The sequence below is a fragment of the Myotis brandtii genome, unplaced genomic scaffold, assembly GCF_000412655.1.
Source record: "Myotis brandtii unplaced genomic scaffold, ASM41265v1 scaffold26, whole genome shotgun sequence".
Classification (NCBI taxonomy): Eukaryota; Metazoa; Chordata; class Mammalia; order Chiroptera; family Vespertilionidae; genus Myotis; species Myotis brandtii.
Window position 1 is genome coordinate 1,963,970 of NW_005359880.1, and position 27,286 is coordinate 1,991,255.

Consider the following 27,286-nt stretch of genomic DNA (forward strand, 5'->3'; position numbering starts at 1 on the left):
GCAGTAGCATAAGGCTTAGAAGGGCCTTGCATTTGGTGTTAGTTCTCTGTTGTTGCTTTCTTGGAATTCTTAATAATTTTTGAACAAGAGGCCCACCATTTTTATTTTGCACCTAGCTCCACAAATTACATACCAGGTCCTGCCTGAGCTCCTACTATATACACGGTGTGCTAGCCTGGTAGCTGTGGATTAGCCTGCCCTTCCAATTTGGCTTTTCTTGTCCCAAGTTGAATTCATAAGTAACGGCTGGGTTTGTGATGTGTGGTTCCCTTGGTTTAATAAGGGCCCTCCACAGCAGCCATCATATCAGGGAGAGGCATCCCTTCTCACCTCGGCTTCAGACTGACACTTTGGTTTTAAAGTGTCAGTGAGCAGAATCTTTAGAGAAAGGGACCTGGGGAGGGGTTACCACATATAAATGACTCCGAGGCCCTTTCCTCCAGCTGGGGACAAGAGAAAGGAGAAGGAATCTGAGCCCTAAAAGCTCCTCAAGAGATCTCTGGGGAGCCATGATTTTGGACCCCTTTCTCCTGCTTGTTTCCTAGGACTCAAGGATCCTATGATAGGTAAATGCTTCTCTGACTTTAATGTGTACAGGAAGCATCTTCCAATCTTGTTAAAATGCATGTTCTGATGCAGTAGGTCGGAGGTGGGGTTGAGATTTCTGCATTTCTAATAAGCTGCCGATCCATGGACCATACTTTGGGTAGCAAGCTGACAGATTTGCCATGTTTCAGGTTTGGGCAGATCCTAAATTTCTGTTTCATCCTGGTTTATGTTCGAGCTACCTTCTTTCCCTAAAAGCAGTCTGATTTACCCCATCTTTCTAATACACATGCTGGCGGAAGCCAGCACAAGTGCATGCATGCATGTATGACTTAGAATGCTATGAGATTCAAATAAAAGAAAAGTCTGACTCAAAATGCCTTAAACAATGAGATTTATTATCTTACACAATTGAAAAGCAGAGAGTGCCAAAAACAGGCTCTAGGCGCAGAAGTGCGCATGACTTCATAGTTTCATCAAAGATCCAGGCTTTCTTCTCTCTGTTCTGAAATCCTCGGCATTGCAAAGTGGCTATGACTGTTACAGGCATTGCCTTCACATAAAACAGTGTCCAGATGCAGAAAGGAGCTATCTCTGGATGTCTCTGTTTAGAACCCAGATATGTTTTCCAGGAGCCCCAATCAAATGTCTCACATTTCAGTTCAGGAGTCTATTTCTAACTCATAAATTTAGCCAGGGGAACAAGATGACTGTGATGTCTTAGGCAGGATGATCAGGATCCACTTGCTGGAGGCAGGGAGGAGAGGTTTAGCATTCCTTGAAACACGTGGATGTGAGGAGGAGCAGATATCTGAAAAAGGTCCAGGTTATGTTGGAAAGAGGAAATATGTTATGATTGGGGAGAGAAGGAATGGGTACTGGCTTGGCAACCGGCCCAGTGTCTACTCATACACACTCCCCAACAAAAGGCCTTCATTTCAAGAAGGGCAATAGAACATTTCATCCAGGTCTGCAGCAGGGAGCCTGGAGGCCCAACTCCTCTTTTTTCCCTTCACTGGATTAATTATCCCTGAAACTGACCTCTAAAATGTTTGGTTTTATTTTAGAAAAATAAACTTAATTGCAACTTTTTCCTGGGCAGCTGATCATGGATGCTTAATTACACTGCAGGACAGAAACAGTTGTGTGACTACAAAATAAATACCAGATTGATTTTGCTGTTGGCTTTATTTTATTATATAAGTTCCATTAGTAATGTCATCTTCATAGCAAATATATCTAGACAAATAGAGGGAACTCTGAAATCCAACACTTTTCTGATATTTGTTGAAATCCCACGATTTAGCATTGTGCAGTCTGGTTCTGTTTAGACACTAGATGAATTTTACAGTAAATAACTTTTTAAAAACCATACTTCTTGATAACAATCCTGGAAGGCCTAGTGAACTTCTAAAAACTATGTTAAGAGAATTTGTCCTTGGTAAAATTGGTATAGCTAGAATATGCACTGAATGAAACTTCTGTCTTCATTTCTTTATGAACTAGAGGCCCAGTGCACAGATTCGTGCATCAGTGGGGTCCCTTGGCCTCGCCTTCAGGGATCAGTGGACCTCCGCACCTCCACAGCCCAGCCTTACCCGCCAGCTCATCAGGCTTCAACCCGCTGTCCGCATTGATCCCACACAGCATGAAGCGGTAGGCGGCTGGGGAGGATCCCAAGCCCAGGCTGGGCGCCACAGCCCCACTGTGCCTGCTGCTACCGCCACTTGGGCACGCAGGGGGAGTGTCTGCGGGAGAGGCTCACACTGCCACAGCTACTCTGGCCAGCAATGAGCCCGGTGTCAGGTGCCCATCTGTCAGCTGAGCGGCGCTCAGCACTCCCGCTGTGGGAGCACACTGACCACCAGGAGGCAGCTCCTGCATTGAGTGTCTGCCCCCTGGTGGTCAGTGTGCATCATAGCTACCGGATGGTCGTCTGGTCATCCGGTCGCCTGGTCGCTTAGGCTTTATTATATATATAGATACTACTAAAAAAATATAAAAAGGCAGAACAACCTGGTTGGTACATTCACAGACTATGAAGTCCAGTGCCTGAGTTAAAATCTGAGTTATGTCACAGACTAGCTGTGTGACCTTAGACAAGTTACTTAAACTGGTTTTGTTTTGGTTTCCTCGTCTGTCAAATGAGGATAAGAATAGCACCTATTTTTCTCAGCTGTTGTGAATATTACGTGTGCATAAAGAGAAGAGTTCTTGGTATTGAGTAAAACCCCTGTAAATATTAACACATTTACATGTTGTCATTTGCCTTCCACATGGCAGGCCCTGTATTACGCACTTTGTCTGTAATCCCCAAAACACTCCTAGCCGAAACCGGTTTGGCTCAGTGGATAGAGCATCGGTCTGCTGACTGAAAGGTCCCAGGTTCGATTCCGGTCAAGGGCATGTACCTGGGTTGCGGGCACATCCCCAGTAGGAGATGTGCAGGAGGCAGCTGATCGGTGTTTCTCTCTCATCGATGTTTCTGACTCTCTGGCTCTCTCTCTTCCTCTCTGTAAAAAAAAAAAAATCAATAAAATATATTAAAAAAAAAACACTCCTAAAAGATTATCTGGTATTGCAAATACCAATCGAAAATAATAGCTAACATTAAACTGAGCACCTACTATGACTATGTATCAAGCACTGTTTGGGTACAAAGCAGGCATCATTTCATTGAAGCCTCATAATAACCCACAGAAATACGGTTTCCCCATTTTACAGATAAAGAAACTAAAGAACAGAGAGATCAATTAGGAAAAATACTTTGGCCTTTTTAGCTGTCAAAAGCTAGCCTAAGGGCATGGTGAAGGAAAATCATTATGAAAAGGAAAAGAGAACTGAATTACTCTATAAAGTGAAGTTGGAATCATTTTAAGTATCCAGGAATTGCCCAGGAGTAGGCTTAGAAAGGATGGAAGTGAGCAAGGATCTGTAGAAGAGTTGAGGACTGAGAGGCAATAAAAAAAAAATTGGCAGATCTCTGTGATAATAATGACCTGCAATTTTTAAGAAGAGAAATATTTATAATTTGATCTTAAGTAACCTGCTTTGCTATAATGTAACTCTTTCGTTATTATTCCCTATTTGTTGTTATTGTTAACATTTATTATCCACTACTCTTTAATGTGTGATATTTAGGGGAAGTTGGGGGAAAAAAGAAAGCATGGCCTGAAATATTAGCATAAAGTGCAGAGAAAAATAAAAATCAGCTATGAAAGAAAAAACACAATCTCAAGAATTTAGTGTAAATAGATCATCTGAATAAGTATGCCTAAGAGGAATATAACCCACCCAGTAAACCTTGGAGTCACTGAGTGGAGAGTGTGTGAGTGTATCATAGTCTATAGCAGTAATTTTCAACCTTTTTCATGTCATGGCACACATAAACTAATTACTAAAATTCTGTGGCACACCAAAAAATAGGTATAATTTTGATTGATTTATAAAAATAATAATAATAGTAATTACCTACCCTTTTTGTTCAAAATGACTTTTTAAAAAACCAGGTGCCTATACTTATATATAGGATTGCTGGTACAAAGAATTAACCAATCAGATCCAACCTTTCTATGCAATGTGAGCAAAAAGATATGACTCAATTATGTGACCTATATATTTATGGTTCCAGACAGGGCATTCATATGGCTAGCTATTGTTGTGTTGGCTATTGTCATTTTTTAAATTAATGTTTTTATTGATTTCAGAGAGGAAGGGAGAAGGAGAGAGAGATAGAAACATCAATGATAAGAGAGAATCATCAATTGGCTGCCTCCTGCACATTTCCTATTGGGAATGGAGCTTACAGCCCAGGTATGTGCCCTGACTGGGAATTGAATTGTGACCTCCTGGTTCATAGGTCATTGCTCAACCACTGAGCCACACTGGCTGGGCAGGCTGTCACTTTTTAATTTGACAATCTAACAGGAAAGAGGTCAGTACCCCTGACTAAATAGTCAGGTATTGCATGTTTTAAAACTTTTTGTGGCACACTGTCAAACCAGTTGAAAATCGCTGGTCTACAGGGTTGGGGCTTGAGGCATTTCCACTTCAATATTGAGAAGTATAACATAGACCAGAGGACTTGGGGCTATCCATTTGGCTGACTCCTAGATTATTTGGAGGGACACACTATGTTGTAGCAAGAAGGGACTTTGGCAACACATACCTAGTCCAGAATCTTCCTTTAACAGATTTGGAAACCAAGACCAGAGAAGAAAGTGACTTGCCCAATTCCAAATAAGGAGAGGCAGGGGAAAGACCATGACCAGATCGCCTGACTGTGAGCCTGGCCGGCAGTCTACTCTGCCCCGTCTTTCACAAGGGATGATTGATTCTGTGCCCTGTTGGAGGCTTTGGGAAAGTCCTAGTGATTTAGAGCTCTCCAGTGGTTGATTGGCTTAGCATCTGGGAAATTCTGAATCACATCAGATGGAATGTTTTGTTTACTTCCTACCCACAGTGCTAACAGGGAGAAAGGGTTCTTTCCGCCCCCCCCCCCAAATTTGTTGGAAGCAGTAAATGATTTCCCAATTTATCTGGTCTCACTCGTAACTAATGTCTTGCTTTGACCATCTCTTTGCTAGTTTCAGAGAAAAAATGTTATTTGAAATATTTGACTTATTTTCAGAAGTTAGCAAAGAAAAGGAAGAAAGTCTCTTCCTTAACTCTTCTTTTAAGTAAACCTGCTAAAGTAATAGTAACCTATTACTAGTGGCAAATGTAGTGCAGAGGTCCCACATAGGGCTGTCAGTACACCCCAGGAATGGGTGTGCACTCAGATTTTTAAACCAGGACTATTATCAATCATCTAGTTCAATGGATCAGAAGCCCTTTTTAAACCAAAGTCAACACCCAGTAAATTAAAAAAATCAATAAAACAGATGCCCAGGATTAAGCTAGAGGTTGAGGACATCTTAATCTTCTTCCCCTGGAGTAGCAGTCCCTGAGATAGGTCCCTAAAAAAGTAATCAGATAAATACTAAGCTTGTCTAGCTTATTCAATCTATCAATAGTGACAGTCATTTTAGAGTGACCTTTCCAAGGTCCTATGCCTAAAGAGTGGCATGTCTGAACTTGAACTGACATTTTTTCAATCTCAGTCCATTGACTCTCCTATAGTTCACTAAGTGGTAAATGCTCTTTTGACCCCTACCTTACCTGGAACTAAGATCTCCTTGGAGGCAGAGAGTGATGGGGTGAGGCTGGCAGCAATATGTTACTGTGTTCAGTAACAAGGGAAAAATCAGTGAGGTCAAGTCAGAGAAAGCTGTGGTTTTACCTGACTGATCTAAACTAATGCATACAAGCATGCAAAGAAGACACACAGACAATATTTTGTATAATTCTTGAGAGACTTGAGATTTCTGTGTCATCTGCCATTTCCTCTTTATACTGGTCCAGATATGGCCCAAGGATACCCCGTAGTCATGAGGAAATGATGATTGTATGAAATCATGTTGCTCTGGTATTCTTTTTGTAAAAGTGTGATGGTGTGAGATAGTCACCAGACCACACAAGGAAAAGGGAATTAACTTTAATTCAGTGCCCACTGACAGTCACACAGTTGGCCAGCTTGCTTCATCCTAAGGCCAGTTACTTCATCCAACTACTTCAGTTGCCTCCCTCTAAGGAGGAAATGAGAGGGAAATGAGTTATTATGTATAGAGCCCTCAGCACAGTTATAGTAAGCATGCATGCAGTACTATTGATGATGATGGTGATGGTGATGATGATGTTTAATGAGATTAATAGTAACACTCCTTACAATAAACTTGAGGGGTTTATAGTTATCAAAGTCCTCATTTTACAAATGAAGACACTGAGAGCTGGAATGTTTAAATGCCCTGCTCAAAGTCACACAATTAGGAAAAAAGCAAAAAAATGGGATGTAAAACCAGGGCCACCTGATTCCAGTGCCCATTTGTGTTCTACTACAGTGACCCCTGGTAAACTTCTACTTGGGTTTAATTTCAGGGGTAACAATGTTTCTGCCAATACATAGTTTTCCAACATGTAATTTGGGTGTCTTCCTTTTTGTTTGTGTGCTAGAAAATTTGGAACCAATTTATTGCCCAAGTGTAATTATCTAATTACTAGAGGCCTGGTGCACGAAATTTGTGCACTTGCACGGACGGGAGCGGGGGGGAGGCGGGGGTGGTGGTCCCTCAGCCCAGCCTGCACCCTCTTGCAGTCTGGAATCCCCAGGGGGAGCGGGCCTAAGCCATCAGTTGGACATCCTTAGTGCTTCTGTGGAGGCAGGAGAGGCTCCTGCCAACACCGCTGCACTCGCCAGCCATGAGCCCGGCTTCTGGCTAAGCGGCGCTCCCCCTGTGGGAGCGCACTGACCACCAGTGGGCAGCTCCTGCATTGAGTGGGATCAGGCCGAAACAGGCTCTCTGACATCCCCCAAGGGGTCCTGTATTGCGAGAGGGCACAGGCCAGGCTGAAGGACCCCACCGGTGCACGATTACCAGGCCAGGAAGGGACGCGGGAGGTGGCCAGCCAGGGATGGACCACGGGGGAACTCCAGGGTGTGTCCAGCCCGTCTTGCTCAGTCCTGATCTGCCAGACCCCAGCAGCAAGCTAACATATCAGTCGGAGTGTCTGCCCCCTGGTGGTCAGTGCATGTCATAGTGACTGGTCGACTGGTTGACTGTCTGCCCCCTAGCGGTCAGTGCACGTCATAGCAAGCGATTGAGTGGCCTTAGCCTATCATTAGCATATTATGCTTTGATTGGTTGAACGGACGACCAGACAACCGGACACTTAGCATATTAGGCTTTAATTATATAAAATGAATGAATGTATCCCTTCCTTCTGTTTACATAGATTCTTATTTTCTGTAGCCTGTCTTTTATTTCTTTATTTTTTGTTTAAACATCATACTGTATTTCTCTTTAGTCTTTCTGAAAACTGTCCAGGTTATCAGAATCAAGTGGAAATTCATACTTAAGTATCTCAGATCTGTGTTAGGTTGTAGGGGGTATTAAAAGGATAAACTTATTCCTGAATTTTCACTTATGTCAACTGATAAATTTTCACCAATCAGTTTGAGTCAGATTTTGTAATTAGGAGAAATGGAGAGGGGAGATTTTTTTTAAAAAGCATTGGTAAAACATATAAACCTGTCACTTTTTATTAATGGCAATTAATGCTGTCAATTTGGCGATAAGGAAGAAATCTATATATATAAAAGCCTAAGCAATTGTCGCAATCGAAGCAACCATCGCAATCGAAACAACCGAACGGACGACCGAACAGGCTGCGTGGGGTGACCAGGCTGGCAGGGGTGTTAGTGAGGGATGACCACACGACTGAGCAGCAGGCTGCGTGGGGTGACCAGGCTGGCAGGGGGGGGGGCAGTTGGGGGCGACCACACCGGCAGGAAGGGCAGTTGGGGGGATCAGGCCAGCAGGGGGGTTAGTGAGGGATGACCACACGACTGAGTAGCAGGCTGCGTGGGGCAACCAGGCCAGCAGGGGGGTTAGTGAGGGATGACCACACGACTGAGTAGCAGGCTGCGTGGGGTGACCAGGCTGGCAGGGGGTGCAGTAAGTGGCGACCAGGCCGGCGGGGGTGGCAGTTAGGGGAGACCAGGCTGGCAGGTGGGGGGGCAGTTGGGGGCGACCACACCGGCAGGAAGGGCAGTTGGGGTGATCAGGCCAGCAGGGGGGGGCGGTTAGGGGTGATCAGGCAGGTGAGCAGTTAGGAGCCAGTGGTCCTGGATTGTGAGAGGGCCTAAACCAGCAGTCGGACATCCCCCGAGGGGTCCCAGATTGGAGAGGGGGTAGGCTGGGCTGAGGGGACCACCTCCCCAGGCATGAATTTCATGCACCAGGCCTCTAGTATAATGATACAAACATTCAAGAATGCCGCCAGATATTTTAAAACACTTAGAACAGAAGAGATAGTGATCTATGGGATAGAAAGTTAATTCAAAACAATAGATAATGAAAGTGATGCTTACAAAAACAACACTTGAAGGACTTATAGGTCCCTAAGGCAGAGCCTTTGGACTCCAATCACAGTGGTGTTTTCCTTTTTACTTTCTTCAAATAACATATTTTTCTATTAGTTAACCTGGCTATTGGCATATTGATTTTATTTATCTTTTCCAGGAACCAGATTTTGGTTTTCTTGATCTGTTATTATTTTTAATGCTCTTGATATTACCATATGAAATAACACTAGGTGGACATGTATAAATTCTCACATTATTTTCATCTTAGGGACTTTCTGAAACTTCTGTATGATTTGAGGCCAAAAAATATCACAAATTTTATTCCCACATTCCTATAATGCAGATGTGCATTCCAAGGAATAAATTTAGATTCACATGGGCTGTACAATTTTAATATATTTACAATGTTATACATTTTTCTGAGGTACTAATAATTAATAGACAAATATCCTGAAAGCAAGTCAAATTTGAAGGATGTTTCATATTCTCTCCCCAGCTCTTTTAAGTGTCAACATACAACTAGTTTTCTATTTTAGATGTTTCAGCACCATCTATTCATCTATCCAACCATACACATGATCATAGATGCATTTAACAAATATTTATTGAATACTTACTGCATGGAAAGCATACTGCTAATCATTAAGGGTTCAGTATTGAGGAACAAACACATAGCTCTCCACTGTCATGAGTTTTCATTCTCTTGTCCTCACCATTTGCTCACCTGCCCCAATTCCCATTCCCCATTCAAACTTATAGTAAATTTCTAATCCTTTAATAATTCTACTCCAATCCTTTTTTTGAGTACAGCATTTTCTGTGCTTATCTATTACTAGAGGCCCGGTGCATGAATTCATGCTCGGGTGGGGTCCCTTAGCGTGGCCTGACACCACCAGCGGGAATTGGGCCGAAACCGGCAGTCCAACACCGCCTGCCGTTTCTGCCTGCCGCTCCCGCTGCACCAGCTACACCTGCTGTGGGCTCGTGCCCAGTCAGTCCTGATTGGGAGAGGCACGTGCCGCTGCAGTGATGCTCGCCAGCCATGAGCCCTGCATCTGGCACCCGTCCCAAGGGAGTGGAGGAGGCCGGGACACAATCAGCCCTCTGGGCGGGTAGGGTGGTGGGATGCCCTTGCCAGCCCAGGATCTGGATCCGTCCCGTTTGATGTTCATGCCAGTTGTAGGGAGCCACCTGGTGGCTGCTTTTATATCATTTCTTCCTTATGGAGCCTCTAGGGAGGGGAAGCGGCCGCAGTGCCTGAGGCCGACTTCCAGGAGGCCAGCCCTGCTGCCGGGATGTGCCGGCGGTACTGGTCTGTTGGTGCCTGGTCCATTCTCCGGAGATTGGACCTGCAGGACTACCGGGGGAGTGAGTGGCTGCCGCTGGGCTGGTGGACCGCCGAGATGGGTCAGTCAGCTGAGTGGCACTCCCACTGTGGGAGTGCACTGACTACCAGGGGGCAGCTCCTGCATTGAGCGTCTGCCCCCTGGTGGTCAGTGCATGTCATAGCGACCAATTGTTCAGTCATTTGGTCACTTAGGCTTTTATATATATAGACTAGAGGCCCGATGCATGAAATTCGTGCAAGAATAGGCCTTCCTCCCCCAGGCTGCCGGCACCAACTTCCCTCTGGCACCTGGGGCTTGGGCTTCCCTCTGGCTGCTGGCCAGCACCCGGGACCTGGGCTTCCCTCTGGCCACTGGCTGGTACCCAGGACCTGAGCTTCTTTCCAGCCGGTGCCTGCGTTGGCAGGCACTTGGGACACGGGCTTTTCTCTGGTTGCCGGCAGGCACCCGGGACCTGGGTGTTCCTCCAGCCGCCAGCAGGCACCTGGGACCCGGGCTTCCCTCGCAGCCCCGCCTTCATCCGGAAGGTTGTCCTGAAGGACATCCAGTCTAATTAGCATATTACGCTTTTATTATTATAGATCCTGCCTTAGAGTCACATGTACTTCATTTCTTCGGTAATACTGTAATGCCTGACCTCCCTGCTACCAAAGTGGCCTCACCATGGACCATCTCTTCCACAGTACTAGCAAAGTCATCTTCTTTTAAGAAGATCTGATCACCAATCTTAGCATCACTCTGAGCAGGGCACCAGATATTAAGTGCCTCTCAATGGGGTGCAATGTAAATTATACAATACCACTTACAAAGTATTCTTGCCTTTAAAAAAATTGAATCTAAATATAATTGGGCCTTTTAGAGTAAACTACCAGTTATAGTAAAAAGGAAAAATACAAGGAAAAAGTTAAAGTACACCAATAAGGAAGCAAACAGATAAATGAAATATGTGGTACAGACTCTAGGGCATTATACCAGTTTTCTTCAGTAAATAAATGGCATGGGAATTTTTACGAGAGGGTGGGACAAAGAGGAAGTGCTCTAAATTAAGATATTTCAGAATCATTACTAATTATTGCAACATGGGAAATTAATTGAGGTCCTCATCTGAACAAACCTACTATAAAAAAGATAATTAAGGACATTTCAGTTCACAAATGGTTAAATGAAGCTAATATAATTAACTCAGTTAGATGTGAAATAGGTTGTGGTGAGACAAGAACATATCCATATGTAGGGGTGAAATGAAATCAGGTGGAAGGTTTGCTTTAAAATCTTTTCTTTATATATAAAAGCCTAAGCAACTGTTATGACCAAACGACCGGAACAACTGGTCTACCAGTGGCTATGGTGCACACTGACCACCAGGGGGCAGATGCTCAATGTAGGAGCTTCCCCCTGTGGTTGGTGCACTTCCACAGCCAACCTCCCATGGCCCCTCCCCCCCAGCCTGGCTGGCCAACTTCTTGGGGCCCCTACCCCTGGACCCTGATCGAGAGGCCAGCTGGCCAACTTCCCACGGGACCTCCCCCCAGCTGACCAACCTCCTGTGGTCCCCCAACCAGCTGGCCAACCTCCTGCGGTCCCTCCCCCTGGCTGGCCGGCCCCTGATAGGCCTCGATCACCGGCCAGGCTGAGGGACCCCACCCGTACACAAATTCGTGCACCACTTCTAGTATTTAAATAAAATAAAGCAAAAGTAGAAAAGTCTTAACAATTATTAATGGTTGATGTGTATATAGTAATTTTTATTTGTGTGTGTGTGTATGTGTGTGTGTGCTTTCATAGTAAAATTTTAAAAATAATCCAACCATGTAACTGCTTTTCAAAAAAAATTGCTAATTCTGTGCTGGCTAAAAAACAAAATTGAAACTCCTAAGTTTGCCTTACAGGTACCTTCATAGATTGAACCCAAACTAGTGTTCAGCCTACTTCTGCATTCTGTATAGTTTTACCTTGCATAACCCTTTCCCCTAAATCTGCCATGCTCTTTCATGGCTCCAAATTTTTGTGTTTCCCATTCTTACTACCCAAAATTTCCTTATTCTCCTTCTCACATAGCAAATGCACTCATCCATATAGACTCAATACATTTTCCATTTATACAAGGAGCTCAGTCAGAATTAGTCATTCTCTCCAAGTTTCCCCTTTACTCATGAGTCTCTTGTAGGTCTTAGTAAATTCTGTGTTTATATCTCTCCTAGAGGCCTAGTGCACGGATTTGTGCACCAGTGGAGTCCCTCAGCCTGTTCTGTGCCCTCTCACAATCCAGGACCCCTCAGGGGATGTTGAAGAGCTAGTTTTGGCCCGATCCCTGCAGGCCAGGCAGAGAGACCCCACCAGTGCATGAATCGGTGCACCAGGCCTCTAGTATGCATATAAGATCTTTCGTTAATCTTTTCCCGCCCTCCCCCTCCTGCTTTCCCTCTGAGATTCATCAGTCTGTTCCATGTTTCCATGCCTGTGCATTGAGCGTCTGCCCCCTGGTGGTCATTGCTTGTCATAGCTACCAGTCAAACGGTCGGACAGTTGCTTAGGTTTTTATATACAGTGGGGCCTTGACTTACGAGTGTCACAGTCTGTTCGTTTCCATGCCTGTGCATTGAGCGTCTGCCCCCTGGTGGTCATTGCTTGTCATAGCTACCAGTCAAACGGTCGGACAGTTGTTGAGGTTTTTATATACAGTGGGGCCTTGACTTACTAGTTTAATTCATTCTGTGACGGAGCTCGTAACTCAAATTACTCATATGTCAAATCAAAAAATGAACGAGTGAGACACGTGATGCTGGGCTGATGTTGTGGTGTTCACAGTGACGTTTGCTGCGCCAACTAGCGGTGGGGTATCTGAAGCTGGCTCGTAACCCGAATTTTAGCTCGCAACTCAAAGCAAAAAATCGGCCGAGAGACAGCTCGTATCTCGAAAAACTCGTTAGTCGGGACACTCGTAAGTCAAGGCCCCACTGTATATAGATATTACCAACACCACCATAGTGTCTGGGAAACAAGGGGTGCTGGATAAGTGTCTATCAAATGAATGTAATGCAGGCAGAGTCAGTACTTTCTCTGTGAATGTCCTTCTGATGACCTAAAGAGAGTGAAGACAGAAGCAGCATTTTTCTATCTTTTAGCATTTTTCTCCTGTCTTGTATGTCTTCTCAGAAATTCAACTTCTCTAACATGTAAAGGCAATCACAATTCTAAACTTCCAGGCTACAGAAATATGTTAATATTTCATTTGTAAACACTACCAACAAATTGACTCTGTCATTAAGATTTAATGATCTTTAGACTAGATGGGATTTATCTTCAGAAAAACACTGAGACTTGATTCCTTTAATGAACTTTTTCTCCTGACCCAGCTGTACCTAATTTCTACTTAATTGCTTTGTGTTGATATTAGGTTTACTTCCTTGGGTTTCTCCTCAGAGTACATCCTTGTGGAGACTGAGCCAGACTGGCATTATTTTTTCTGTACAATTCTTGAATTGAAAGGTAGGAAACTATGTGCTTTCCTCTTGTTTGTTTGTTTTTTTCCACTCTTGATAACTTTTTATGTTATTACTCTAATAGGAGTTTTGAGTCTTGTGATTTTCAGTCAAATAAACTACTTTTTGGTAAAATTTTGATGGTTTTAACCCACAGGATTTTTAATGAGTGTGCGCATCCTCAAGATAAATGAATTTTTTCTTCAGTATGGTGATAGGAGATTTTAAAGAACCTACAGCAAAAATAGGAAAAGTTTGACCATGAGTCATCAACTAATGAATGCATAAGTACAATATCATCTATCCATACAATGGAATGTTATTTGGCAATAGAAATGAAATACTGATACATGCTACATAGATAAATCTTGAAAATAAGTAAATCTTGTGCTAAGTAAAATCAGCTAGTCACAAAAGACAGTATATTGTAATATTCCACTTATAGAACATGTCCAGAATAGGCAAGTCAGAAGGATTGTCTGGGGCTGGGAGAGTTGAAGTGAAATAGAGAGAGTATAAACACTATAAATGGGTATAGTGTTTCATTGTGGAGTGATTAAAATGTTCTGGAATTAAAATGTTCTGGAAAGCATAACTCTTTCAACATACTAAAAACCATTGAATTTCAAGTTTGTATAAATTACATCTCAATAACATTGTTATTTGTCTTTAAAACTTAAGCATGAGAATTGGATACATTATTTTTAGAGTAATGCTGGCTGGTGTAACAAACAAACATAAACATTATAGTGGCTTTAAAATAGTACATTTGTTTTCTCATATATGTAACAGGTATCCCTGGTAGACAGGGAGCCTCCTATGCATTCATTCAGAGACTCGGGTATTTTCCATCTTATATCTCTGCCCATCTCTAGGGCCTTAGAGTCCTCTGCATTCAGCTGGCAGATGAGGAAACGGAAAGAGGCACATTCATTTCCCTGCCCTTCCAGCCAGAAGTACCCACTATTGCTTCTCTTTGAGTTCTGTTGTATCCCATAACACAACTAATTGCAAGAGATTCTGGATATGTATCTTAGATGTGTACCCAGGAAGAATTTAGTAAATGGCTCTCTAGTCATTGTTCTGTTCCTACATTTCCCAGTTCTCTCCATCCTCTCGCCCTTCTCCCATCTCCCCAACTGATCTGTGCTTATCTCTAATTGTTTGCCATGTTTTATTCACCACTTAATATAATTCTGTAGAATATCCATTCTCTGTTTTTAATTAGGCACATAGAATATGCATCTATAAGAAAAATTAGATTGTTTTTTAATTCTAAGGGACAGAAGTATATAGTTTGCTTTATCTGCGGCACAAGGAGTAGTTATCAACCTGTTCTTTCACTCCTTGGTCCATTGTCTTTGTCATCAGACATGTATTTATTGAACAAATCTATTCTTGTTATTTATTTTCTTAGAACATATAGTGGCTTCCATTGCTTATAGCTATGTTTTTCAAATGCCAATCTTTAGACTGCTACTAGTCCATAGTGAAGTGATCAAAATTAAGAATGTAGTGTGTGTGTGTGTGTGTGTGTGTGAGAGAGAGAGAGAGAGAGAGATTTAAGATTTCCAACTGTCCTTTGCTCAAGAAATTTAGAGATCATCTCCTTCTGATTTTGGGGAGTATTAAAATAATATTTTCTTTCATGAAGCCATGGTATTAGTTGATTATTTTTAAAAGTTCTTTTATTCTAGAGTGGACTTAACCTTTTACTTTGTCAAAATGTAGGTTTTGAGAGCCGTAGACCTTTTAAAGAAGATATCTTTTGAGGGAAAAGTTTATAGAGTTGCCACTCACAGATCACTTGGAAGGTACATCATTCCCTAGTTCTGATCACATGATGTGTAGTTTTGGCCTTCTGCTCAGAAGGCTTGTGTCTATATATGGTTGATGGGGGTAAGAGTGAAGAGTCTCCCAGGAATTTAGGGAGTATTGTGAAGAGGGTGGGAGAGCTGGGTCATGTATCATTTTCCTGTGAGAATGATAGTGATGGAAGAGCAGCCCGGGGTCCTAACTCGTTCATTTTTTGATTTGACATATGAGTAATTTGAGTTACGAGCTCCGTCACAGAATGAATTAAACTAGTAAGTCAAGGCCCCACTGTATATAGATATTACCAACACCACCATAGTGTCTGGGAAACAAGGGGTGCTGGATAAGTGTCTATCAAATGAATGTAATGCAGGCAGAGTCAGTACTTTCTCTGTGAATGTCCTTCTGATGACCTAAAGAGAGTGAAGACAGAAGCAGCATTTTTCTATCTTTTAGCATTTTTCTCCTGTCTTGTATGTCTTCTCAGAAATTCAACTTCTCTAACATGTAAAGGCAATCACAATTCTAAACTTCCAGGCTACAGAAATATGTTAATATTTCATTTGTAAACACTACCAACAAATTGACTCTGTCATTAAGATTTAATGATCTTTAGACTAGATGGGATTTATCTTCAGAAAAACACTGAGACTTGATTCCTTTAATGAACTTTTTCTCCTGACCCAGCTGTACCTAATTTCTACTTAATTGCTTTGTGTTGATATTAGGTTTACTTCCTTGGGTTTCTCCTCAGAGTACATCCTTGTGGAGACTGAGCCAGACTGGCATTATTTTTTCTGTACAATTCTTGAATTGAAAGGTAGGAAACTATGTGCTTTCCTCTTGTTTGTTTGTTTTTTTCCACTCTTGATAACTTTTTATGTTATTACTCTAATAGGAGTTTTGAGTCTTGTGATTTTCAGTCAAATAAACTACTTTTTGGTAAAATTTTGATGGTTTTAACCCACAGGATTTTTAATGAGTGTGCGCATCCTCAAGATAAATGAATTTTTTCTTCAGTATGGTGATAGGAGATTTTAAAGAACCTACAGCAAAAATAGGAAAAGTTTGACCATGAGTCATCAACTAATGAATGCATAAGTACAATATCATCTATCCATACAATGGAATGTTATTTGGCAATAGAAATGAAATACTGATACATGCTACATAGATAAATCTTGAAAATAAGTAAATCTTGTGCTAAGTAAAATCAGCTAGTCACAAAAGACAGTATATTGTAATATTCCACTTATAGAACATGTCCAGAATAGGCAAGTCAGAAGGATTGTCTGGGGCTGGGAGAGTTGAAGTGAAATAGAGAGAGTATAAACACTATAAATGGGTATAGTGTTTCATTGTGGAGTGATTAAAATGTTCTGGAATTAAAATGTTCTGGAAAGCATAACTCTTTCAACATACTAAAAACCATTGAATTTCAAGTTTGTATAAATTACATCTCAATAACATTGTTATTTGTCTTTAAAACTTAAGCATGAGAATTGGATACATTATTTTTAGAGTAATGCTGGCTGGTGTAACAAACAAACATAAACATTATAGTGGCTTTAAAATAGTACATTTGTTTTCTCATATATGTAACAGGTATCCCTGGTAGACAGGGAGCCTCCTATGCATTCATTCAGAGACTCGGGTATTTTCCATCTTATATCTCTGCCCATCTCTAGGGCCTTAGAGTCCTCTGCATTCAGCTGGCAGATGAGGAAACGGAAAGAGGCACATTCATTTCCCTGCCCTTCCAGCCAGAAGTACCCACTATTGCTTCTCTTTGAGTTCTGTTGTATCCCATAACACAACTAATTGCAAGAGATTCTGGATATGTATCTTAGATGTGTACCCAGGAAGAATTTAGTAAATGGCTCTCTAGTCATTGTTCTGTTCCTACATTTCCCAGTTCTCTCCATCCTCTCGCCCTTCTCCCATCTCCCCAACTGATCTGTGCTTATCTCTAATTGTTTGCCATGTTTTATTCACCACTTAATATAATTCTGTAGAATATCCATTCTCTGTTTTTAATTAGGCACATAGAATATGCATCTATAAGAAAAATTAGATTGTTTTTTAATTCTAAGGGACAGAAGTATATAGTTTGCTTTATCTGCGGCACAAGGAGTAGTTATCAACCTGTTCTTTCACTCCTTGGTCCATTGTCTTTGTCATCAGACATGTATTTATTGAACAAATCTATTCTTGTTATTTATTTTCTTAGAACATATAGTGGCTTCCATTGCTTATAGCTATGTTTTTCAAATGCCAATCTTTAGACTGCTACTAGTCCATAGTGAAGTGATCAAAATTAAGAATGTAGTGTGTGTGTGTGTGTGTGTGTGTGAGAGAGAGAGAGAGAGAGAGATTTAAGATTTCCAACTGTCCTTTGCTCAAGAAATTTAGAGATCATCTCCTTCTGATTTTGGGGAGTATTAAAATAATATTTTCTTTCATGAAGCCATGGTATTAGTTGATTATTTTTAAAAGTTCTTTTATTCTAGAGTGGACTTAACCTTTTACTTTGTCAAAATGTAGGTTTTGAGAGCCGTAGACCTTTTAAAGAAGATATCTTTTGAGGGAAAAGTTTATAGAGTTGCCACTCACAGATCACTTGGAAGGTACATCATTCCCTAGTTCTGATCACATGATGTGTAGTTTTGGCCTTCTGCTCAGAAGGCTTGTGTCTATATATGGTTGATGGGGGTAAGAGTGAAGAGTCTCCCAGGAATTTAGGGAGTATTGTGAAGAGGGTGGGAGAGCTGGGTCATGTATCATTTTCCTGTGAGAATGATAGTGATGGAAGAGCAGCCCGGGGTCCTAACTATAGTCTGTAGATGAGGAAAAACTTTATTCTGCTCTCTAAGATTCTGTGGGTGGCCTAAAAATTAAACTGGCATGAGACAGATTAATAGGGAAAAAGCATCTGAATATATTTAATATCTTTATGTGTACACAGTAGTCTTCAGAAGGAAAATGAAGACCCAAAGAAGACAATAGGCCCAGAAGCTTATATGCTTTTTTTACACAAAGAATAATAAATTGTGGGGATGTGACAAGACAAAGCAATTTGGGGCAGTAAACTGTGGGACAGTGACTAGAAAATACATGGGAGAAACTAGTGGAAGATCAGGGTTATTATTTTAGTAGCTTTGTTTATACAGGTCCATTTTGGTGTCAATTCCCAGTCTCTGATGATAAGAATGTTCTTCTCTTCCTGGTACAGGGAGAGCATGTTTCTCATAGGAAATTTTATGACCTACTTTTAGGTAGAAAGGGGAAGGTCACAAGCCTTTTTCTGCATCTGCTGTGCCTTCAGTCAAAATCATCAATGTGCCAACGCAGCATATTTGAGGGCAGCATAGTCTGAACCCCTTCAAGTCTATAATTGCATTTGAAACACCCATTTCATTTGGGCAACTTTCTCATTCTTAGATTCAAGTTGGCCTTACATGTACTTGCAGACACACCCCCAAATTTTCTCTACTTGCTGTTGTTTTAGAAATGAGCCACTTACAAATAGCAGCCCCAAACCTCAAAAGTGGCCATAGTGCAAATGAAGTAAATGTCTATTGTGTCAAACCCTTGTATGTTGACCTCCTGCACATGGCTCAGTGTGGGTCCTCATGGAAGTCATGCCGGCCCTTTGGGCCTCAGTTTTCATCAATAGAAAATGAAAGAGTGTGTTAATGTCTTCTCATTTTTAACACTGTGTAAACTGAGTTATTTGTGCCTGGTGCATATGTACTTTATGGTAAAAATATGATAAAAATCATATCAATGGCTTTATTTTCTGCCCATGGTTAGAGTCTGACAAACTTCCAGGTAAATAAAATATGTATTGTGTGTTTAAAGCTTAAATAGAAACCACCTGGGTGTCTTGGAAAGACAACTGGAGACAGAATTTGCCTTTGTCATCAATTACTCATGCTCCAAACAAATCCAGGCTTCCCTGCTGTGGCAATTTTATTATTATACCAGGAGCAATGTGCAACTTATTTAGTGTCCAGGACTTTTCTTCCTAAGGACGTGTGGGCGCTAGAGCTGGGAGTGAAGGTGCAGAGATCCAAAGTGGACCAATATTTGTTTATATATTGCAGCAAGAGGTCAAAAATGAGAATTTACAGTAACAACATGGAGATGGGATGTGGGGTTGGGTCTTTCTGGAGTTATAAAGATAAATGTTGTTTTAAAGTTGTTGTTGCCCTAGCCGGTTTGGCTCAGTGGATAGAGCACCAGCCTGCGGACAGAAGGGTCCTCGATTCCGGTCAAGGGCACGTACCTCGATTGCATGCTCCTCCCCAGCCCTGGCCTGCTGGTCAAGGCTCATGCAGGAGACAACCAATCCATGTGTTTCTTTCACATTAATATTTCTCTCTATCTTTCCTTTTCTCTCCCACTCTCTCTAAAAATCAATGGAAAAATATCCTCAGGTGAGGAGGAAGGAAGGGAGGGAGGGGGGAGGGTGGAGGGAGGAAGAGTTGTTGTTAAGGAAGGAGGTATTGTATTAGCATTCACATTGAAAAGGAGGTGCTATACATGTATCAGTTCTGAATCACTGAAGATGAGGAAGAATGAGAAGGCATGTCTTTGTTACCTGAGCTCAAATAAATGTAATCAAATAGCGGCCAATCACTGAACCTCGTGGTTTATCCAGTTATAATGTGGGGTAAGGAATGTGTGTTCCATAACCTGGGTTTAGTCTAGAACTGTGGTTGGCAAACTGCGGCTCGCGAGCCACATGCGGCTCTTTGGCCCCTTGAGTGTGGCTCTTCCTAAGCCTTAGGAGTACCCTAATTAAGTTAATAACAATGTACCTACCTATATAGTTTAAGTTTAAAAAATTTGGCTCTCAAAAGAAATTTCAATCATTGGACTGTTGATATTTGGCTCTGTTGACTAATAAGTTTGCCGACCACTGGTCTAGAATATGCATTTAAAAACTTGTAAGTTTCAGCCACTTAAAAACTTGTAAGTTTTTTATCCTCAAAAGCCTCATCTGTAAAATGGAGATAAGAGTTTAGGGTCATGGAAAGGATTTAAAGAGATGTGAACCCAATGCTCATGGTAAGCACTCAATGAACTGATAACTGTTAACACATATTCCAAGATCTCCTGGACACTGCAGCCCCTTTTATTTCCATTATTGTGTGCTCAAAAATACATCTATTTAAGTTTTCTGAAACTATTTGTGGATTTGTTTCTTCTTTATCTCCTCTTTTTTTTCTAGTCTCTTCTCAGAGTTGGTAGGAATGGATAGTGGCCTCATGCCAAACTCTTCTTGAAATGGATACCTTCACATTAGCCATGTGTTTGGGATCTGAAGTTTAGGGTCTGGAAATACCCTTCAGTGATTATAAACTAAACAAGGAGACTGATTGTCTTAGTTCCTCTCCCACCTCCCTCCCCAGGCAGAGCTGCAGCGTCAGTGGGGTCGTGCCTGGTTCTCTGAGTGCAGCTGCAGCAGTTAGAGCTGAGAAAGCCCCGTTTTATCTTTTGAGAAGAGCACTGCCAGTGGATTGGGGCACACTCAAGTGTCTTAAACCAGCAGTCGCCAACCGGTGGTTCGCGGACCACTGGTGGTCCGTGAGGGCCGAAAGGTTGGTGACCGCTGTCTTAAATAACTGCCGAACTGCTATAGACTAGCAGGATATGTTTTCTCCCAGATAGAGCTCAAACTGCCACTGGACTGCCCTCCTCCCATCTCTGCCTAAATGCTTTTCCCATTCTTCAGAGTCCACTGCAAATATCAATTCCTTTCTTGGTCTTTCTTCTGGACAGCCTTACCCTTTTAGTTCATAGCATATGCTTATGGCAGAGACTTATATCATTAAATTTCCTTGATTAATTGCTGCAGTATTCCAGAAATTAAAAGAACCCCTTAAAGAATGCTTGTATTCATAGACTAACCCTGAACAGTTTCTTTTCATCTATTTGTATCTTGTGCTAACCATTCTCTAACCTCTATTCACTTTAATCCTGATTTTTAAATTAACTAATTAATTTTATCTTCCTGGCTTCTGATTTTGACCACATGGGAGGCTGGTCACAAGTGAAGTGCATAAAGGAGAGAGAGCAGGGGGCTATTTTAACTGGTGGGTGTTAACTTTATTCATTTGTATTAAAGTGACAGGTGTCCTTGTCTTATTTCTCTCATCTAAGCAAGATTCTAGGGACTGTTTTTCCACTTAAAATGAGGCCTTGAACGTGCCAGGTGCTCAAATGATTAATAACTTGAATCTAATGAGCTAATTTACTTAGCAATATAGAAAAGTGATACTAATCCAAACGTGCAGGCGTGCGTACAGGTGCGTGTGCGTGTATGTATGTGTGTGAGTGTGTGTTGCATATCCAGAGGTATAAAAGAAGGAACTAGGAAGGACACAGTGGCAGCAGGCTCAATCCTCAAATCTTAAGTTAGTTTTTGAATTTTTCTTTCTTCTTTTGCAATTTTACTTCTTACATGAAATCAGACTGAAGACCAGATGATCAGCTTTAGCTTCAAGACTGGTCTCTAGAACTCATTCCCCTATCAGACCCCATTCTAACCAAAATATTACATTGTCTTTATAAATTAGTGTGACTTGCAGATATATTCATATCTTAATCTTTCTCCATTATCAAATACTAGAGTCCCAGTGCACAAATTTCGTGCACGGGTGCGGTCCCTAGGCCTGGCCAGCAATCAAAGCATGAGCGTCTGACTTGGAAGGGCAGATCCCAGCTGGCCTCTGGGCCCTGGGCAGCACCTGGGCCCCCGGCACCCTGCGCGCCCCCCTCTGCCTGAGTCATAGCGCTCGAGTCCCCATGTGGAGATGTGGTGAGCACGGCCAGACTCCACGGGCGGGGGCACAGCGTGGGCCTCTGCTTCGTCCAGCAGCGCCGCACAAAAGCCGGGCAGGCAGCACACTCTCTCCTGGCTGGCCTCGCAGACCGGTTCCTGTACGAACCCACGGGGAGCCCAACCAGCCCCTATGGTCCCAGCCACTCTGGTCCGGCTCACCCAGAAGCCCATTGGGGCTGGCAGCACCTCCACTGCCGCCCATTGCCAGTGCCTCGTCGCCAACACCCGCCATGTTCTGCGCCACCCCCTGGTGGTCAGCGCACGTTATAGCGAGCAGTCGAACTCCTGGTCAAACTCCCAGTCAAGGGGACAATTTGCATATTAGGCTTTTATTATATGGGATATCTTCCATTGATTTCAGAGGGGAAGGGAGAGGGAGAGAGAGATAGAAACATCAATGATGAGAGAGAATCATGGATCGGCTGCCTCCTGCACACCCTACACTGGGGATCGAGACCACAACCTCGGCATGTACCCTGACAGGGAGTCAAACCTTGACCTCCTGAGTCACAGGAGGCAACCACTGAGCCACGCCTGCCGGGCTCTTGTTCTCATTTTAAAGGAGAGAGAATTAACACTCCAGCGGTTGACTTGCCCAAAACAGCCAAGTTACACAGTGGCAGAGTCAGGAAAGGTAGGGGGACAGGTTCTAAACATGCACTCATGAGGCCTCTGGGTTAATCGGTTCAGCCAGGGGTGCAGGTGGACAGACACTGTCTCTGGCTCTTCAAGCGGCATTTCCTTGAGGCCCTCAGATTCCCTGCATGACCCCCCACCCTCCTTACCTGCCATCAGGGCCGAGGAGGGCCAAGGATGGAAAGGGCCATCCCAGTTCACCTGGGAGGGGACGTGGGAGAGGGAGGGAGGGGCAGAGCTGGGAGCACCACAGACTCTAGGTGGGAGTTAGAGGCAGCAATCTGGATGCTGACCACCCTGTCCCAGCATCTCAGGAGTGTTTCTTTCTCTGGAAACACCGCAAGCACTGCCTTAGGCTGCGGGACTTGGGGCTGGTCTCCGCTGTTCTGTTCTGTGGTGCGGATCCTCTCTGTCCTGGGAAACTGGAGTCGGGGATTAGAGTCGGACCGCCTGGGCAAGCCCTTTGCATTGGACCCTGAGCCCTTTTGTGTTGCGTGACCCGGGTTCCAGGCACAGCTGACCTATGTGTCCATAAGGGGGCTTCATTTTCCTAGTTTTCAACGTTTACTTTCCATAATACTGTACATTCTGTTTTGTTGTTTTTTTTGTACCAAAAATAAAACGATTTGCTTGTTTCAGGTAAGTATTTGTCATCACTGAAGAGAGCTTGGGGTTGGGGAACATGGAGGGATTAGGGCAGCGAGACAGGAATGACCCACCACTCGGACGTCATGGTGGGAGGCTGGTCGTGAACATTCCACGTCACTTGTGTGGAGCTCAGACTTTACAGTCAGACCCTCAAAACGGATGGGATCTGATTCCAGGCCCCCCCGCCCCACTGGCAGCTGCGGGGACCCTGCCTTCCCAGGAGTCCAGCCGAGCATGAGGGGCCTCCTCCCCCCCCCCCCCCATATCGTTCCTAATGCTCTGGCTTCCCTCCAGCACACCCCAAAGTCGCCACCTCGGCTGCCACAGTTTCCACTGTCTCCGCATCGCCCTCGGCAGGGTGATGTTGCCTCCTGCTGTCTCCTTGCTTCCTCTTCCCCTTTACTCTGCTCCTGACACAGAAGCCAGAGGGTCTGTCCCCACTGCATCAGTCCAGCAGGTCCTCACCTACAGCCCCGGCGCCTCCCCCCGCACTCAGGGGATGCCAGGTTCTCGCGGACCCTCTATCCCTGCAGGATATACTCCCCGACCCAGCCTCGACCCCCTTCCACTCGGCCACTTGCTCGTTCTGCTGCCCCTCCGTGGGCCCGATGGCCTTCTTCAGGCATCCGCCTGGCTCTCCTCCATCCATCCACTTTCCCTCAGTGAGCCTCCCTTTGCCCCTCCCCTCGAGGAGCCCCTATGTGGCATCATTCCCATGTTTTCCTGGTGCCTGTGCCCTCTAACGGCTGCACCTCACGTCTCTCCGAGGTTGTTTCCTCCCCGAACCCCTGTCCTCTCCTGGCGGAACGCATGCTCCGTAGGACAGGGCGGCTGGCTCCCTGCTGCTCTGCGAGCACCCGAACGTCAGCCTGGGACACTGCGGGTGCTCAGTCAGTGATACAGGTTGTGTAAGATGCTCAGGCAGCTGTGCTAGGTGTAAAGGCCATTGGAAGGCAGACTCACTCGGAGCTGAGGGCCAGTGAGCTCTGCGGCCAAGGGAGCCAGGTGGTCCTTTTCTTGCAAGAAGGTGGGATGAAGAGAATGAAAAAGGAGCAGTGTGTGTTTTCCCTCAACTACTTCAAAGCTGATGATCTCATTCCATTCTTAAAGCTATGAATAGAAACCCTTAGATCAACCCTGTGAGGCGGGTTCTGGGATTATTTGAGATTCCGTGGAGAGTACGAGCCTTCACCCACCACAAGGACGGTTCTTAGTAACTGCCAGCTTTTAGTGCTGTGATTCCATGCACTGGTGGGGGGCATGGTCTGCGGGGATCGCCGGCTGTGGGAGTGCTACTCATCCCAGTCAGCCGAGCGGCTGTGGACCTGGATGAGCGGTGCTCCCGCTGTGGGAGTGCACTGATCACCAGGGGGCAGCTGCTGTGTTGAGCATCTGCCCCCTGGTGGTCAGTGTGTGTCATAGCGACTGGTCGACCGGTCATTCTGGTTATTCCGCTGTTCGGTTGCTGGCTTTTTATTATATAGGATAAGTTCCTGCTGTGTACAGATGGTGGGTATTGCTAGGGGTGAGGATGTCCAGTGTCATGTAACAATAGTCCCCCAATCTGACTGATCACCCAGGTCACATGGGAGCTCTTATTCCTGAGCCCATCCTTGTAGATTCTGAGTCCAGATATCTGGAATGGGTCATATGCTGGGAATGTGTATCTTTAAAATGTTTGTCAAATGGGGCTAATGAACAACTGACGTGAAAACCACTGGGTCCTATCCATTAGGAATTTATAAGTTGCTCGGGAAGATTAGAAATAAGAAAAACCGCACAAACTTTAATTATATTATGAAATATATAATTTACATGTTTAAAGTGCTTTATCATTTTTGAAGCATTTCATAAAGTACTTTCATGTACTTTATTCCTCCTGTGAGATAGGTAAAGCAGCTGTTTTTATTCTGTTTGTTTTTTTATGGGAATTGAAACAAAGACCTAGAAACCCAAAGTCCTGATGGAGCCCAGATTCAAATATTGCAAATCCCATACCCTTTACTGAACAAACTGACTCACTGGGAATTTGTTTAAAGAATTTGTTCATGGTGAAACAGATATCTAGAACAACAAGTAGAGAGAGTTGTGGGTGCATCTACAAGACAAATGACAGTGCTGATCCAGAGACATGTATAACCACGTGTTTTCCAGCCTATCTGGATGATAATCTAATGAAGGAAAAAAAGAAGAGGACTTTTCTCTCTTCCTTTGTAAGTGCACAGAGAGAGTGGTTTCACTTCTGTTTATTTGGAGTTCCTAAAACCATATATATATATATTTAGCCAAGTTTGTAAATAATAAAGCCTGATCTGCTTAAAGTGCCAATTAGTTCATTTCAAACAGTATACTATAGTGGTTTAAGAATCAAGGCTCTGGAGAGTCAGAAGGTGTATTTTAAAAGTCTACCTTTAACAGTTATTAGTTGTGTGATCTTGGGAAAGTTCTTAATATCTTTGCTCTTTGCACAATCAAGGCACACTTCATAGGAGAAATAACTTTAAAGCTGTGTATCTAGACCATGGTCCTCAAATTCTGTGTATGTGGCAAGTTACTTATAAAATCAAGCGCACACATGAAAGACTTCATTAATTGGACCTTGCTTACATCTCCAATCTTAAACCTCCTGTTCCAGTAGTAACAGACTACTTATTCTCAGAATAGTCTTACTTTCTAATCTGCTTTTGTCTTGGCTCATGGTACCCATTCCGATGGAAATACGGATCATCCTTTTTTATGATCCCTGAACTATCTTTCCTAAATTTATAATACCTATTCAAGACTCTATTCAAGAGTTATTTCTTCCTACAAAGCCTTTTTTGGCAACACTTCCACCCAAGTACATCTGGGCCATTCTCTCCTCTTCCCCATCTTAGTAAATGCTGACCTTGTTCTTACAGCTGCTCTGACCAAAAATTTTGAGTCATCCTACCTCCTCTTGGTCCCTCATCTACCACATCAAATCAACCAACTATCCTATTATCTCTATTGTCAAAATATATTCCAAATACAGTCACTCCTCACAATCTCCAAAGCTTTCACCCTGGTCTAACACACAGTGTGCTCTCAGATGGTTTATTTATTTCAATAGCTTCCTAATTATCTTCTCTGCTTTCATCTTAGCTCCACTTCTATCTATTCTCTACAGGTACTCAGTTTCAATGACAAGGCAATTCCTTTAAAATGTAAGGTAGATCATGTCACAGCTCTTTAATACACTTGAATCGCTCGCTTTCCATCTCACCTGGAAAAAGAGCCAAGCTCCTTAAAATGGCCTATAAGGCCCTATGTAACCTAAAGTCATACTGTCTTTTTGTCTTCCTCTTCTACCTTTCTCTGGCACATTAGTATCCCTGATGTTTCCTGCATCTTCAAGACTGTTCCTGCCTCAGGATTTTTGCACTTGCTCTTTAGCCTCCCTAGTACCCACTTCTCCTGGTCACTACATGGTATATTCCCTTATTTTCTACTCTGCATCACCTTACCAGAGAAGCCTTTCTTGAGCATGCCACATAAAATAGCAAGCACTACCTCAAAACTCCCTACCACCTGAGTGACTTTTTCTATCCATAGAATTCTCTCCACCTGACATAGGACATATTATTTTTTGTTCATTGTCTATCTTCTCATATACAGCAAGAATTTTGTTTGTTACTATGACTTCAGTATTCAGTAGGTACATTTCTTGTGATCTGCCAGCTCTGACCCGCAGAAAAGCCATATAGATGCCACAAGGTTTTTGTTTTTTCTTAACTGTGGAAAAAATTGAATAAATTTTATTCTGTAACTTTTTGCATGCATGATTACTTGTTTTAGTAGTGGGCGCGAACTCAATGCCTTCTCACTGTACTGAAGCACTCTGCAACATAAGAGTAAATGGTGAAGCCTCACCACTGTAGAATAATAAAGCCTGATCTGCTTAAATGCCAATTAGTTCATCTCAAGCAGTATACTATAGTGGTTTAAGAATCAAGGCTCTGGAGTCAGAAGGTGTATTTTA

General features: G+C 43.2%; 1 protein-coding gene across 1 annotated transcript in view; it reads left to right on the forward strand.

The window, feature by feature from the left end:
- Window positions 1-27,286, forward strand: part of SGIP1 (SH3-domain GRB2-like (endophilin) interacting protein 1) — a gene marked incomplete at its 3' end in the record, with an annotated part of 214,489 nt that overhangs the window by 41,355 nt on the left and 145,848 nt on the right. The window lies entirely within an intron of this gene.